Consider the following 18,198-nt stretch of genomic DNA (forward strand, 5'->3'; position numbering starts at 1 on the left):
TTTTCTTTTCCCCTCTAAAAGAAGAAACACCAAGCATCTAGGGGGAAGGGGATGGCTTGGGAGGGTGAGGGGAGTTGGAGGAGAGCAGAGGTGGCTTTGTCTTGTCATTTAGCAAGAAAAAAAAAAAAAAGAAGCTAACAGTCAAGCCACTTTATGTCACTAAACATGCCAGCCTCCTTTGCAGAGATGCTCCTCGCCATACATCTTTATAGGCAGCCTCAAGCTTATAACCAGCTACCTGTTCCCATGCACTCAGTATTTTAATCTTCTTCAGAGCTCCCTCAAAGCGGAATCAGAAGCATTTCACAGGAGGAAGAAAATGTGGATTAAAGTTGAACCTTTGAGAAGCATAAAACACAAGAAAAAATTTATCATATCATGGGCCTGATCCTGTTCCTCTTCAACTCGGTGGACAGAGAGGTGGGAGAAAAGGGAAAATGCTCCATAACCTGTAGAGAACCTGAGTCAAAATGGTTTGGAAAATGGAAAATGATCCTTTCTCAAATGGCCAAGGGGGTGCTTGACTTATTTATTTAAGTCAAAGCAACTTGGATATTATCGGGGAAGGGGTAGACACAGTCACAGGCTGTGGAAAGAGTGAGAATAATGAGATGGATGCTTCTTCTTGAAAAGAAGAGTATTTATTCTGCCTTTCCTATGGAAGATTATCCTGGGCATGTCACATTCTCTTTAATCCTGGAGGCATCTGCAGTCCTGCAGCTGCACGGGTACCATGTGTGGGTTTCTGAAGGGAACCACAATAACTTAACTCTGGAGATGGGTTGGGAGCAAATACAGCACAAAAATGCCATCAGAGCCCTTTGAGAAGGGACATGACTCTGCATGTGACTCCAAAAGTCGACCTGTGGGGTGAACCCTGAAAAGTAGTCTGCCTTGGGGATTCCTGTTGAAGAAACACATGATCTGCTCTCCACTTTTGCCTCGGCATCATTTCACCCCCAGACTGATAAATTAAATAAATAATGCTTCTTGCACTCAGATATGTTGTTTCTCTAGGCATTTTTTAGTGACTCCCATGCTTGGCTAAATCCCTTGGTTAGTTCCTGTGGGGCCCCAGCAAACCCCAATGACATTTGTGGAAATTATGTGGGCAGCTCTTGCTCTAAGATCCAGAATTACTGCCATGCAATAACCAGATCGGAGCCATCTGAGCCTAGGTAGCAGTGCACAGCATTTTTTAATAACCCTTCCTTCCTTCAGTACAATGGGACCTAATTCCTGCAATACTTTTTTTGGATGCAGCAAGTTGTTTACACTGGTAATAAGCTCACTGTATGTGCTGTAAAATTTGTACTTGTTACTGCGAGAGATTAATGAATATGTGAATCACAGCTGAGGAGTTTAACTCTCATTGACTTCATTATGCAGAAGGTATCAGGAAACAAAAAGACACGTGTGCTAACTCATAAACAGAAGTACATCTCTAATTCCAGTCTGCAGGCCCCACTGGAGCAGACTTTACATCTGCTCCCCCAAAAGAACAGTGCTGCTCACGCTGGCACACAGACCACAGCCATTTGAGGCCACAAATTCCGTAGGAGATGGGGATGCTCTGTGGATGATGGGTGTATATCAAAGGGGAGATGCCTGTTTTGGAGGTGTGAGAACTGTTCCTGACAGAGGTGGATCGGTACAGGTTGGAGGCCAGTAAGCGCCCTGGCAAAGGATGAGATCACCGTCTGATCTGTGTGTTTGATTAATGACAGGGCAGCATGCTGCAAAATACTACAGCATACACAGAAATAGGTAGAGAAGGCCTCTCCTCTATTTCCCATACTTCTCAGCAATTAGTGGGAGAAAGCTCCACCTGATAAAATTAAGTGGAGGTATTTCTGCAGACAGAGGCTTCCTGGAGAATCTGTTTTTCTTATTCTTTTTCAACTAAGTCTTCTGAAAGACTTAGCTCAGGAAAGCTAAGAAAATGTTATTTTCCAGATTGGGACAGAATATTCTATGTAGCCAACCAAAACAAGTTATAAATTTGTAAACATTTCTGTCATGCAAATGGTTTGTTCTGGTTGCAGTAGGGCAATTCTCATGTGGGAGAGAAAGCATAACCTGCAAAGGGGTTGTCAGTTGTAATGTAGCCGTCCTAAGCCCATGCCAAACAACCTTTCTGCTATGCCAAACCATCCCAGATTTTGTGTAAATTTATTACACCAAGCACACAGCAGCTGTTTAATTGCAGAGAATTTAGGACAGGAAGTGAAGAATAAATCTGCATCCAATTGAATCCACAGCATGTAATTATCTGGAGCACAAATGGGTAAATAACTAAAACTAATGTGTCTAGGAAAATAAAAGCACACATATAGACACATATTTGTGTGGGGAATGGAAGTGTGTTTCATTCAAGTAAAATGACTCACTAGCAGTGTTCCCTTGATCTGGCTCCAAGTGTTTACAGTGTGCCTCCTATTCTCTCCTGAAGAGTGCTACATTACTTCAAAGCACAGAAACTTTTTTCCAGGTGTTACAGAGTATTTTACAGAGGCAAATCTCATGATCTGATGGCTCAGAACTGGAGGCAGGAGGAAATCAACATGTTAAAATTCATCATGGAAATTAATGGAGATTTGTGCTGTATAAGGCTGGCTATACTCCCTTCCAAGGGAGGAAGCTGAATGAGAAAAAACCACCTACTTTCACCAGTGAAGACATGATTGTGTTTGTGGCTTCTACAGAGCAGGAGGAAAAAAAAAAAAAAGACTGGGAGGCATTAATTTTTATTTATTTCTTCTCAGAGAGAAGTGCAATATTTTTCAGTCTTTTTGCAATTCTGTACTTTTCCCAAGGAGAACAAAAAAGAAGGATTGCAGGTGTGTTTTTTCTGAACGGGTTTTAATTTTTGCTGATTGATGTGAAAATTCATATTGGAAAATGAACCAGTAGAAAAGTATGCTTTCAATGAAGGTGGACAGGCTGCAGTAAGCTGTCCCCTTCCCCCCCATCCCAAAATGTGGGGAAAGTTTTCTGTCTTGTAGAGAGATGATTGACAAGTAATGTAATCTCCTGGGGAGATGGTTTTCAGATCTCCTCCCCGAATAGATGTCGAAAGCACCATTCTGCTTATCCAAGTTAATACGTTGTGAATACAGCACTGGTAGCCGCTTGCAGCAGGACGGCTGCAGTCTGAAAAAATCTGTAACTCACATTTACTCATAAATATGGTATCCAGAAAGAAAATGCTCCCTGCATTTTCCCTCTTCTTCTCTATGTAATTTTCTGTGACTTGCATTAGACACATGGACACTCATGTTAATGCTGTATACCCATTCCTGAAGCTTTGAGCCACTTTTGCAATCTTATTAGCTCAAACAACCCAGTGCAAGGGGGAAAGAAATCCACTGAACTAATCATACACATTCCTTTGGGTCGAATAATTTATTAAAGATTTTAAATTTTTTTTAAATGGAGATATTTTTTTGGAGATGAAGCAAACAGAGAGGATCAAAGCAAATTTTCATTACTGGGTGGCTGAATGATGGTTAGTGAGACTAGAGGAGATTGACTGTTTTGTAGAGAGATTAGCAGAATTCACATTGCCGCTGAATGAAAGGTGGAGGAGGCAGAAACCCTAAACAAGTGAATTCAATTACTTATGAAAGGAATAGGGTAAATGAGGATTCTCTTTTTGGGTTTGCTCCAGGAAATATTTCTGAAAAGTTTGTTGAAGAATACCAGTCATCCAAACCCTAATTTTGCTATTATGTAAAAACTCGTTGCTCCGTGGCAGCTTGTGATTTGGAAACGCTTCCCTTGTTTTGTGTACGCTGTTGGCACGTCACCTCTTCATTTAATTTTGTTCTCAAATTACACCACCCAGTGCAACTTGTTTGCACATGTGGCAAGGATTTCAAAAGGAATATGAACCTGATCCCAAGCCCACCGGAGTTAAAGAACACATCCTCCTCAGCTTCCCTGGATAACAGCCCTGCGGAGGGAGCAGTGAGGCACCTTCACGGGCTGTGGGTGTGATCGCTGCTTCGGGGAGCTTAGCTGTGCTCTGAGCTCTGGCGTGCCCTGGCACAGACTGAGACAGCCCAGAGTTCATGACCTGGGAAGTTTAGAATTTCAGTTTATCTGCTATGTGGCAACACTGTAAGCAATATGGCACGACGGGAAGTGACATTTGTTCCACTGGCTGTTCAAGCAAGGTCTGTTGATTAAGAAGCAGCAAGTTCTCAGTGCAAGCCTCTATCTCTTTTGGGCCTCCCTGGAGCAGGACAGCCCTCCCAGGTATGCAACACTCCCCCCTCTCCCCAGTACATTGAGGAGTCCCAGCTCCTCTAGGACTGCCAGGAACTCCAGATCAAGGACTGAGAGCTGAGGCAGTAAGTCCTGCAGGGCTAGGTAAGGAGAAGGTTTCCCAATGGTACTACTTCCCCCATCCTGATGGACCAGAAGACATCACTGAACAGACTCAGAGTGGAGAGACATTGACGTTCCTGCAGATGTTCCTTCCAAGCAGAGATTTCTCCTTTCCACACCAGCTGGGCCCCTGCCATACCCAGAATTGTCTCTTACTACTGCAAATATGACATAACCTCATTGCCTTCCTACCTCCCACCCTGCCTCGGTCTGTACCTACCAACTTCAGATCCCTTCCCTGTGAGTGCCTCTGCCCCTCCCAAATTCCCCCAGCTCAAGGGACACAGTTCCATATCTTTGGGCCTATCAAAACCCCCTCCATAGTTTTAGATGCCATAGAAAAGCCCCACAGTCCCTCAGGAGCCAGAGTTAGTGGGCAAGGTGATGTACAGGACACAGTGGACAAAGTGGTCTCTGCCTTTCTTTGTCTCCTACATCATGTTCTCAGTTTACCCTGTCCCCTCCCAGTCTTTCCTCTCATCCATTCCCACTGCAGCAGGTGGGGTTACATTTTATTCACTCTATTCATAAATGTATTTTGTCTATGTCATCTGGAAGTTTAGACAGTGACTTAGATTGATAAGAATAAGGTAACTTTTGAGGATCCATCTCAGCTTTTTTTTTTCACTTGCTGGAAAAGCAAACAAAATTTTCTACTTACAGAGACTGCTATGAAGGTCTTACACACACTGCAGAGCTGGCAGGAGTCATGAGGACAGATCCCTCTCTGAAGCAGAGTAAGAGAACTATATGCTGGATTCTCCTCAGGTGCACGAGAAGCTGGCAAAGGGTGGCTGTGTAAGGAGTTATGTTTTCAACTATTTCCAAGGTCCACCCTTGGAGGACGCACTTAGTCTTCTCCCAATGCTCACAGCAAAAAGCAACACCCAGAAAACAAAATTGCTGGGAAAAACTGCTGCCTTAATGGAGCAGAAGAGCACAGAGGAGGTGAATCTGCAGCTGGGGGGAGTGGGTGCTGTTCCATGAAAGTAAATGAAGCTGTGCTTCTCTCTTCCAGCTGATGATGTGACCTACAGTCCTCAGCTGTACAATACATGCCACGTACAACATGTAACAGGCTGTCTTCCTCATTGGGGGTGTTCATGTCCGCAGGAGAAGTTCAGGAGACTGAAACAGTCATGGGCTCTCTTTCTGCATCCCTTCCCTAATAAATTGTCAGCCAGCATCTTCCTTACTCTGTATGTCTATTCCATCCCAACACCTAATTATTGCAAGGAGTTCATTTCTTGCCCAATTTCTTATGTCTTTTACTGGTGTTTCACTGATCACAAATCTTCTAATAGTTTGTCCAAAATTTTTTGCATTCTCCAAATGTCTGTCAGCTTCAAAATTGATGTATAACTCAGGACCAAGTGGTGAGATATTTAGGATCATCAGCTTGTACCAGAATCCTTTCTGGATAAGTTTTCCCACCTTTTACATACTTTACTCTTTAATGAGACAATGACAGTTTTGACAGTGACAATTCTCCAGTACTCAAGGATGACAGCATTTGCCAATAAATTTGCTAGTTTCTCAATGCATTACATCCAAAGCACAATCTTTGGGATGTATCTACATTTATCCAGCATTTCTGATCCTAGAGTAGTTTTCAGGACACACACTGGAAAACTTTGAACCGTGTTATGGAAGTCAAGGGACTATCTTCTCTTCTACAGTGCCCCTCTTGAGCAATCTGGCTCAGGAAAACATTTGAAACTGACTTCCAGTAGGCAGCAGGGACAAGTTGTCTGCAGCACCTTACTTATTCCAGGGAGTAGGTGTGACTGTATATGCCACTACTTCTCCTGCTTGTAGGCAACCTTCCTTTCTGAACTCCTCTTTATTAAGGCTTTCAATTACTTAGACCATCATTGATATTTAACTTTATAAATCTTTAACTTTATAAATTAAATAAAAATCCTCACATTGATATAACCTACATATTTTTTCTTTCAGAGCAGCTTCCCATTTGCAGGGACTTGCATCTGGGTCCAGAGTGGCCCAGAAAAAAAACCACTATGGGGTTTTAAAATTGGATCTGCCAAGAAAAAGGAAACCCTAATTCTGAAGTGGTTAAATCTCTCATGCCACTGCAGTTGGTGCTTTCTTACACAGTTTATAGAGTGAGTCTGCAATATTGGCAAACTCACAAATAAGGTCTTCGTAGTAAATTCAGAGCCCCACAAAATTCTGCACATCTGTGTCTACCTGGGAAATCGCCCAGTCCTGTGCACAGCCATATTTTTCCTTTTTCTAGAGAAAACTCTCTCTTGCCAGGTTGTGTGTCCATGAGAAGGAGCCCCTTTTCAGAGCAACTCTCATTTCAGGAAGCTCAAGTTCAGTGGTAGCCTTGATCTGATCCCAGGCTAGTTGTAAATGCAGCCTTTCTTACCAGCAGCCTCTGAGTGTGCCCTGAGCCATCTCGGCAGAGCAGACAGGCTGAGAGGGACCTATTTTGCAGTGACTGCTTCCAAGATCCCTCAGTGTCAGCCAGAAGCCGGCACTTTCAAGTGCTGCTTACTGACACAGTAGAAATGCTGTCTCCTGCCCTTCACTCCTGCTCTTTGCTTCCACTGCCACTTGCCAACTCTTCTTAAAACTAAGCATGGAAAGCAGACTGCAATAGCCAAGGTGTTACTCTCTCACGGCAGTGGCCACACCTACAATGGTGTTGCTTCTTTTAGAGCGTTCTACTTTGTCCCAGGGCATGCTGTGCCACCTCCCCTCACCAGACTTGTGGATGATGTCCAAGTTACTGCTGAAGGCACCCTTAGGTCTTCAGTGGTCTGTACAATGCCTTCTCCCCAGACAGTGTGGGGCAGTTTAATGAGTCATTGCCTCTAAAGATGAGCCTTGAGTCTTCATTATGAAGTAGAACAAGTGACTTCAGGACACAGAGGAGCTATCCTTGATCCCTTACCAGAGGCAGACCTTCACAGTTTTCTCATTAACTAGAGTCATTAAAAAGACATCTGACCCAGCACTCACACTCTCTCTGTTTGCTGCTCATAACTCACAACTGCACAATCACCATATGTTCTGGCTCTGTTGGTGTTAGCAGGAATTCTGGCTCAAGGAAGACTGCAACAATTGTTGGCCTCCAAATCTGCACTGCCTGCAGCCTGGGGGATTTTTCTTCATATAACATTTAGCCAGCTTCTCTCTGGCCCAAACAGCCCACCACACTAATGTTGCTGCCCAAGTAGTGTTCTCTGGCAGGAGATGAGCTTGGGAGCACTTCAGGGGCTCTGTGATGGAGCCAGTCTGTGGTAAGCGAGGATCACCACAGCATTAGCTTCAAACCTGCACTTCTGCTCCAAAGCAACCTGCCCATGCAGGCACTTCTCCTGATGCACAGCAGCATTCACTGCCAGGGTTTCCCAGATCTCGAGGTGCATCTTGGATCCTCCTCAGTGGTTTTTTTTTTTTTTTTTTTGTCTCTGACCCTTCTACTTCCTTGTACTTTCAGGTCAATAAGCTGCACCTTTTCCCCTTCAAAGCTGGGCAAGGGCTTTCACTGGGTACCACCAGTTACTCAATTTTGGCCACACTCCAGGCTGTAGTCATTGTGGTATTTCTCTACCTGCTCCCCTTAAATGAGCGGTCAACAGGACTTAGCAAATATTTTCCCCTTTGCACAAACAACCTCTATCCTTCCTTCTAATCACTCAAAAGTGCCACAAGGAGGATCCCCATCCGTGTGCAGACTCTTGCTCTTACTCCTGGTGTCTGCAGCACTGAGCTCCTCTCTCTATGCCCTGCAGCAATGTCCTCTTTCAGCACACAGCTGCAGCTGAGCCCCATAACAAATTCCAGCACCTTTCAGAATGGCTCTGGCCTCCTTTTGCTGGTCTTTGCAGGCCAGGCCAAGTCCAGCTGAGTCCCTCTAAACTGGTCCATTGCCAAAGCATCTTGGCAGACTTTGCTGGAGGTGTGCCAGGAGGGAAGGTTCCTCAGGTTCTTCCTAGCTTGGGTAGATTCTCCCCTTCTCTTCCCTGAGACCCCAGTGAGCCCCAGTCTACTGGGGTGGTTTCTGGCTTTGGAATGTGTGCCCCAGTTTGGAAATTAAGCTTCATTTTTTTTTTTTTTTTTTTTTTCTTTTTCTGCAGGTAATGTTTCAGACCTATTTGGTTCCCAGGAAACACTGTTGCTGTCCGTCTTCTCTGACACAAGGGTTCTGGGCATGCCTTCTCAGATCATTCACTGCAATTTTTTAGCCAGTTTCTTATATATTGGTACAGTTTGACTTCTTTCTTTCCTGTTTCTGCAGCTGTGACAGTGTTATAAAGCTAGGCAGTAGAAGTCCACTGACAAACTTAATTCCACATCAGGTTTCTGACTTTTGCAACTTTTTGATTTCCTTGTGCTGTTGGTATTTTTAGCTTTTTTAGTCCTCACTGCTGTCCTGCTCAGTTAGTAACCTCCAAGCTTGCCAAAGATTCCTTGGCCTCCTCTGTCCCCGGAAAAGCTGCTGGTCCTCAGCCATCTGGTTACTGGTTCCTTATTCATTTATTTTGAACTTGTTCCAGCTTCTGCTGCCCCTAAAAAATTTTACCTCCAGTCTCAGGCCATCTCCTAAGCCTTTCAGCAAAGCCTTCAGATGTTGCTTTAATCCCTTCTGCAAGGTCTCATGCTCTTTTCTTGGGCCTTTAGACCTTATTTTAGTCACTTGTGATAGCCTCCATTTCTGCAGGTTTTGTTCATAGAATTCCACAGGAAGTCTCAGTGCATGGCAGAGCACAGCATTCCTGTTTTCCTTTCTCTACTGGAAACAGCTCATTTGATATAAACTGGAATTGCATTTGCCTACTTGGCAACCCTATAACTTTGGAGTCTCATGGTCAGAGTGTGGCGAGTAAGGGAAAGAGGTACTTTTTTCCCCCTTTTTGTATTTCTATGTAATGAACTCCTGGCTTCAAGCAGAAATGCTTCCGATTCACCTTTAAAAGCATTTTGCACAATTACAAACCATATCCATTTTATTTATAAAGGCCAACATCTGTTCCTGAATAGTCCCGTCCTACTCTTTGTAGCTGATGCTGTTCTATTTTGCATCCATCTATCTATTCATTTAAAAAAATAAATAATCTTGAGATATTCCAGGAGTGAATTCCCTTCCAGCATAGACCCAGCATAGCCAGCTGTCTTCCCTTCTCTACCCAGCTCGTTTTCTACCTCATAGCTCTGCAGTGGTCCTCCATTCCTCCCACAGGTTGTCATATTCAGGAGTCCCTTGACAAGAAATTGCTTCTGTTTTAGATGAAGCACTCAGTTTCAAGAATGAGTCTAACTCAGATGAATTCTCCAGATCCTTTTTGTACTCCAAGGAGGGGAGTAGGCGTGTTCAGGGCACAATTCATCTTATCTTGGCATGGGAGGCTGAAACAGGTCAAAATAGTGAGATTTACAAGTGGTCCCTGCCCACTGTGAATAGAAAAAGACACTCAGGACACAAAAACAGGAGCAGATGACTATAGTTAACTGGGATTTTATACCTTCTAGATACTCAGACTTTCTCTGAAGTACCTTCCATGGCACTTTTAAAGATAGCAGGGGGTGAAACCGCACAAGCAGACAAAACCAGGCTTCAGAGAACTTCCATCAGTTTTGACTGGCCTTCTGTTGACTTGTCTCCTGTAACTGGTTCTTTCCTGCACCACTTGAGTTAAAACCTCTCAAAGCCAGTAAACTCTCTGTCACTTTTAAGCATTGCTATATAGAATATCATTTAAAAGCAGTATGTGTGCACCTTTTACCAGCCTTTTCAAAGCGGTATTAACTGAAATCACTGTAAAATTGTGTTTGCAGTGACTCTTGTTTGCTTTGCTGCCAAGTCACAGCTGCCAAGAGGAAAAAAAATCACATGGAAAATGCAGTAAAATTCCATACAGAGTATACACATTTGGTCTGCAACTCCGGGACCATCAGCTGAAAAAAAAATAATCTCTAAATCATCATAATCTCTTGCTTGGTATGTTTCTTATAGCTGTAGGTACAATAAGCTCCTCCCACACTTGAGATTTGATCCTGCTCATATACCTTCATTAGTAATGCACTGATTACCAGGGGTCTTGTACAAATTATGTTCCATAGTGCCAGAAAATTCATTGCAGGAATGTGGAAGTTAACACTGACATGAGTTCTCTATAAGGAAAATGTAGTGGCCTGAAAACATGTCTAAGCAACAGAGACCCTGTGTTGCCCTACCCAGAATGATTTCCAAAACCTCCAGGGATGCCACCTTAAATTTAGGAACTTCATTCTAGTCAGAGTCCAAAGCTCTCAAAGCTACAGGACTGCTACTAGAAGACAAAAGGAAGTAGGAAAATGTATAAAAATCCCGTGTAACTCTTGAACAACCTCTGCCACTCTGTAATAAAAGAATAATAGTGGGTGACCCTCTTATGGCACTTTATCTGGGGATCTCAGTGGTTACACGATGGGTGAGTTAGTTTGTCTCTTAGCCTAAACCAGAAAAATGTCCAAAATAGAGCTGTGAGAACACGGTGTCTCTCCAGTTCAAATCACAAGTCTCCGGGAGCCGTTCAACACATGGAGAAAGCCTTGCTCATGGAATATACCTTGTTCCATCTCCATGACATGGTTTAGCTCCAGCTGGCAACCAGGACCAGGCAGCCACTCACTCACACACACACACACCCCAGTGCCGGGAGGAGGAGAATAGGAAAAAAAGATAAAACCCATGAGTTGAGATAAGAATAGTTTACTATTTAAAATAAAATAATAATAACAATAGTAATAGTAATAATTAAAATAATAGTAGTAATGAAAAGGAAGACAACAAAAAGAGAGAGATAAAGCCTAAGAGAGGCACATTATACTCAACACAATTGCTCACCATGCACTGACCAATGCCCAGCTCATCCCTGAAGCACAATCAGCCCCTCCCAGACTACTCCCCCAGCTTATATACTGAGCATGATGTGTTATGGCATGGAATATCCCTTTGGCTAGTCTGGGTCAGCTGTCTTGGCTATGCTCCCTCCTGCCTTCTTCTGTGCTTCCTTGCTGGCAGAGCATAAGAAACTGGAAAGTCCTTGATTTTGGGTAAGCACTACTTAGCAACAACTAAAACATCAATGTGATACCAACATTGCTCTCAGGCTGAATCCAAACCACAGTGCTGTACAAGATACTAGGAAGAAAACAAACTCTGTCCCAGATCAAACCACGACTCCCTTCAGCCACAGGAAGCATGCAGAAAACCTGAGGGTCACAGGGAGCATACCAGAAGCAGCACAGCATTTCTTTGCTACTGCTTCTGTGCTGATACTTACGACATCTTCTGCATTCTAAAAACACAAATTTGAATTATTTTCTAAGAGAGCTTGAATTATAATATACATATATTATATATACATATGAATAATATATTGTATAGCAATATCTAAGCAATGAGGCAGATATGTGCCCTGTAAATATAAAAAACTTGCTTTTTCTTGGTATTTTACATGCAAATTCTTTTTGGTAGAGAAATTCATGCTAACATGAAGAAGATTTTTACCAGAATTTGAGGTGCAAGAATAAGTGCAAGATATTTTTAATAGTATGTTTGTCTTAACAACCCAGAATTGTGCTTAATTTATCCTGAACACCAGTCAAAGTAGTATTCTTTAATATAATTGTTTTACTTTTAAAATCTTTCTGAGACATCTTGTGCCACATGCTGTATAGGATATAGACTTCTAGTTATCCAGACAGCTCTTGGTTCCTCATGTTTAAAACCCTCAAACCAATGGCTCCAGGCAATAGTTTCCAGCACATTAGAACTAGGACAGCATTGTTTAGATGTAAACATCCTAGATTGCAGTAGTCCTTGTCTTTGCCTTCCTCTCCTGGAAAGCAATGGCTTCCCATGTCCAAACAAAACACTTCTTCAGTGCTAGGTCACTTTCTTGGTCTCAACACTGAACAGGCTGGACTCGCTGCAGCCACTGTCCTTGACACAGCTTCCTTCAACGTGTAGGGAAAGTTGTCACAACTAAACCAGTAAAAACTCCAGCTAGCCAGTTCTCCCAGCAGGTTAAAAAATATACATGTTAAAATTCCAAGACTGTCCAACATTTCACTTGAAATTCTCCATAGCAACACCAATTTGGTACTGTAGCTGCAAAAGAGAGTATACAAAAAATCCAAGATCTACAAAAAAGGCCCTTCAACTTTAAAGTGAACGTATTCTTGGAGAAGTGAAGGGTCTGTTGTGCAGATGGCTGTTTGCTCTCATGGCTGGGAGCAGACACTCTTCAGTGAGTAGGAGAGGGGAGTCAGATAGCGTATTACCATGCAAAAGCAGCCAGCTCTGCCTATGATGACTGCAATATTAACTCCCAGGGCTTCCTGCGGCTGAGAGGCAGCGGCGGCAGCGGCAGCAGTGAGTTTCACTTGCCCCCTGCCCCCCACCCCCAAGCTTCCAGGTTCAATAAAGATTACATCATGGAATAAGTATGCCATGTAAGCCTGAGAATCAAAGCCGTCACAATTGGCGGCTGTTTAACTGTAATGTCGCTGAAACACACACTCCCCCTATGCGCACACACTTTCCCCGCACCCCTCCCGGCCCATCCCGAACCCTGCGCGGCTCCTACGATTAAGGGTGGTGTTATTGGGGAGAGGAAAATCTGATCAAAACTGTCGACGGCAAACTGACAATTTTCTACGGATTCAATAAAGGCCACCTTAACGATTTCCCTAATTAATGGATGACATCTTTGGCTGGAGGAGAGGCGCTGTATTCTACTCTGCCTTAGTCTTTGTTAACCTTCTAATTAACTTTCGTAGGTCACCCAGGTCTCCCAAACCTAAAAGTGAAGAGAGCCATTGTGCTAGAAGCAGTAAACTTACTTTTTCTGCCTGGGTACTTAAAAGGGAGAACGATTATAGGCAGGGAAAAATAACTCCATTTAAACTCTTTGTGACTGTGCAGAATGCATAGGTCCCTGCCTTAGAAAATAATTGAAACACATTTTATACCAATATTTGCATGCATAATACACCAAATTAGCAAATATACATCTAAATTCAGCTGCAGTCCCAAACTGATTAGAGATTTGGAGGGGGTTTTGGTTGTTGGTTTTTTTTGGGTTTTGGGGTTGGGGGTTTTTTGGTTTGGTTTTGTTTTTGGTTTTTTTTTTTTTTTTTTTTTTTTTTTTGGAATGAGAACTTCAGTAGGTCAATCCTTCCTTCAAAAGGAATTGGATTTCTTGAGCAAATTGCAACTGCAACAGCCACCAGCTTTTACACGGCATGATCTCCAGCAAAGAGCCTGGGCTAATAGTACACACACACACATTCTAACACTATAATATTAGGCCAGATTAATCCCTGTGGTAAGACCATTGAAGTCAATGGAATTGTATCAGAGATGAATTTGGTTCACTGCCTTTTGTGGAATCTAATATGAATTGACCATTGAGCTGGAGGCATCAAAGATGATAAATGCAGCCTTCTTTCAAACAGTCTGATGCAACCCAAAAAAAGGGCAGGCAGAAGGCGTTTAGGATGGGTGGCCTTTTCTTCTGTCTACAGCTTTCTCAGGGAAATTCTGCCCTCATTCACGCCCATTGACTGAAGTCAATTAAATTATTTTAATAAATTGTAATTAAAATTCACAGTGTACAATGAAAGATTGAAACTTCATAGCATAACTTGACTAATAAACCTGAAGTTAATTGCTTCTTGAAAGTAAAGATTTAGAGTGTTTCTTTGGCTTACAGAAGAGACGTGAAATTAATTGTTCTGAGTTTTTTCTACTCAGCAGAGAACAACAGAGAGGAATAGAAGAGAGTAATAATTGTTCCCCAATATAAACATACAAATGTATGTCCCTGAACAAATATCTGACTATGCAACCAAAATTCTTGGACAGAATTAACTGAGCTTAACATTTACATTGAAAAAAAGCCTGAAACAGTAGGGTTTGGAGAATTTTGATTAAGTGAGGAAGAAGCCTGATATAGCAATTAAAACAGGCCTGAAAATCAGGTTATCTCCAGACTTATCCTTCACTGCCATTGCTTCACAGTGGAATATGTCTGCTTTGACCTTGATGCAGTTTCTCCCTCTTTAGAGAAGTTATGTGCCAGTGAAGTAGCATTTTAAAAAATCCAAAAGGCCTTGAACTAACCAGGTGTGAAAGCTGCAGTCATGCAAAATGCAACATGCCTGACCAAGAGTCAGAGTTCTTGAAATTCTTATTTTGATGGTTTGATTCTGCCACCATGTACATATTTTCTAGTAGAATTATTGGCAAGTACATTGACATCTACAGCTCTTTACTCTCCAAAGAAGTGGCGCAAAGTATATTAATGATCTTCCCAAGGGTCCCTTTATTGCTCTAGAAATGTCTTGGCTGTGGATAAGCAAGACCCAAATCTCTGAGGAGATTTGAATCATGCCACCTATCAAAAATATCCTCGGTTGGACACACCTTGTATGTTTCTGCCTGCAATGTCCTGAAGGATGTTTGGCATCATGTGGACTGATTGATGGGGAAAACCAATCAAGTTACAGGTATAGGATCAATATACAGAAAAGAATCAATTCACCCTCCCTCCCTCTGGAATTCTATCTCTGGACAGCTGGAGGACTAATGGAGGCCTGGGGCTATAACTTGCACCCACTGAACACCACCAGGCAATGATTTTCCTGGTCATTCAGGGGAAAGACGAGCAATCCCACATGAGTGGTTATGTATTGCCCTTTATAGCTTATGAAAACTTCCAGGTCCCCAACACCAGGCTCTCCCTCAGAAGTAGTATTGGTACTAACACCAGGGGTCTTTGGAGATCACTGTTAAATTCTCAGGAAAACTGGGCTCCTTCTCAGACACCAAAACAAAACTCCCATGTGACATGGAGCCAGGGGGATTCATCTCACCTGACCTTTAATATCCATGTGATATTTTCTGCACCTGAGCCTTGTGAGACTGAATACCTTGAGAGTCAGTGGAAGGTAAGACATTATACGACTACTAACCAAGAAGTTCTTGTTTTGGATGTCTGGTACAGCAAGAATGAACTGTGGTCCAGGAGAATTCTTCCGTGATTCACGACGAAAAATCCACATACAAAACTCAAACATTTGCAGCTAGTAATGCAAATGCCTGTCTGCGGGCAGATGAATCCTACATTCAGTCCCTCTACACCTTGGTTTTCCATTTGTAAGGAGATGATGATTTTTCCATTCTTCCATTTTCTGCCCTTTCTTTCCTCCTAAGCAGTAAGGCCTTCAATGACCTGTCTAGAATTCACCTGACAGGAAGTGAACAGGGCATCTATTAAATTGGTATTTTTATGAAGTAATTAATTTAATCCAAAATCAAAGTGTAAAATAGATCTGAGAAGTGCATCACAATACATATTTTTTTCTCAGCAAAAAGGGAGTGAACATAACCAAGTCTGCAATTTGGATTTTTGAAGTCCAGTAAAATTAATCTACTCTGTTTGTTTATACAGTAGCAATCTGATAAAAATAGTTTTGATTTCTTGTAATACTCATTTAACTGCTCTTTGCATCTTAAGTAATCCAACGACTAATTAATTGGGACAACCTAGTTAATATTCAGTAGAATAAAATGTAAAACATTTTTCTCTGTGTCATAATTTAACCCCAGTTGGCAACTGCACAGCTGCTTTCACACACTCACACTTCCCACCAGTGGGGTTGGGAAGCAGAATCAGAAAGAAGTTAAAACCCATGGGTTGAGGTAAAAGCAGTTTAATGATTGAAATAAAATATAATAGTAACACTATGATAATAATTGTAAAGAAAAGGGGGACAGTGAAAAGACAGAAAAAGATAAAACCCAAGAACGACAAGTGGTGTCCAATACAATTGTTTAGTCCTGTTGACTGAATCCCAGCCCATTCTCAAACTACTACCAGCCCCTCCCAGACAATTCCTCCCAGTTTGTATACTGAGCATGACGTTCTATAACATGGAATATCCCTTTGGCTGGTTCAAGTCCCCTGTCCTGGCTTTGCTCCCTCCTGGCTTCTAGTGCATCTCCTCTTGGCAGAGCATGAGAAACTGAAAAGTCCTTGACTTTGGGTAAACACTACTTAGCAGCAACTAAAACATCAGTGTGTTATCGACATTATTCTCAAACTGAATCCAAAACACAGCACTGTACCAACTACTAGGAAGAAAATTAACTCTGTAACAGCCAAAACCAGGGCACTCAGTAATGAACATAACAATTTAAAACTTGTTATTTCAAATTGAATGAATAATCAGTGGAAATAGTTCACAGCAGCCAGGACGCTTATTATTACCTTCTTGACACAACATACTGGGTTGTGTGTACCTAGAACTGGAATTACCTGTCTGACTCTGATATCAAAGTAATTTTTCACAGTTTGTGAAAGATGCCTCCTTGCAGTTAATTTTCCAGATGAAATCAATTATTTTTACCAGATAGTGTAGATCCTGGAGTGTGCAGTTAAATTAAATTATACTCAGATGTAATCTAGAAATAAGAATATCATAAAAATAACCATAAAAAGGATTTATGGACAGAGAGTGTAAACCAGGGCACATAAAACGCATTTAATTTTTTTGTCACAGCAGAAACATGATCCTTTTTAGGTCAAACTGGAGTGAGGTCCAACCCAGCTCATTGAATGCATTGCCTTGGCAAAAGTGGAGTTGGACCTGAGATACTGTAAATGTTCCAAGTCCAGTATTGTTACCTGAACTAGAAATTCCACCTTGCCCTGTCCTCAGCCCTGAGGGATGTGATGAGCTGGGTTCCCAGCCCAGGAGGCCTATATGGGCTTTCTCCATCCTCTGAACTTTTCTGTGGGTGAGAAGCCCATGGACTCAACAGAAAGAGAGATATCAGTCTTAGTCCTTTGCAACTTTAGAGTGAGCTCAGCTCTCAAATATGACCTTACACGAAACACAGCAAGGTTGTACATTTGCTGCTTCTTGGTGGTTTTCATACCAAATATGTTTCATTTGCAGGAAGAATATAGTGTTTCTTTCCTTGCTTGGTGCTCCGGCAGAAACAGCCTGGGCTCTGAGAGGCAGAAGACTTGAAAAAGGTATGAAAAATCAGCTCCACCTTGTTGCCTAACTTATGCCAGCAAACAGAGTGCCCATGCACAGATCACCCTTGTAAAGTTTCAACACAATAGGTCTGCTTCTCTTAGAAGCCCAAAACCAACTGTACAGCTCTAAAGGTAGAAAAAAGCACAGCTCTCCTTTTTATTTCTCCACAGACCCATGTATAGTGTCAGAACTTTGTGCATGAGCTGCACTAGACTTACAGTCTGAGACACAGGAAGGGTGACTGAGCTGCTCAGCATTGTCCCATAGTAGACAGGAAGAAAAAGTAAATACTTTATCCCCAAAATAATGTTATTTGAGTGCCTCCTGGTTGATATAGGCACCTGTATGTTGATCTTGGGCACTGAAGAGAAAATGTGTAGTGAAAGGAAAGCACTTTGCTCAGTCCTCGTGCAAGAGCCATTGCTAAACGCTAGACTCTCTAGATAGGAAGCAAAAATGATAGGCTTAGAAGAGAGATCCATTCCAAGATCCAAATCCAAATACCTGACAAGTTCTGGTGGTTCCAAAGGGTTTATATGGATGAAAAATAAAAAAAGGAATCCATAGATTCTTCCCTATATACCATTGTTTCATTTTAAGAGCATCCTTTATACTTCCCAACTGAATATGCACTGAATCAGGACTATAGGCTTTGGAAACCTTTATGGCCATGCCTCAAACTAGATTAATATATCAAAATCCCTTGTACATAATGGCACTGCTGTGCTCCCA

Source organism: Taeniopygia guttata, chromosome 3, assembly GCF_048771995.1.
Source record: "Taeniopygia guttata chromosome 3, bTaeGut7.mat, whole genome shotgun sequence".
In the NCBI taxonomy this organism is placed as follows: Eukaryota; Metazoa; Chordata; class Aves; order Passeriformes; family Estrildidae; genus Taeniopygia; species Taeniopygia guttata.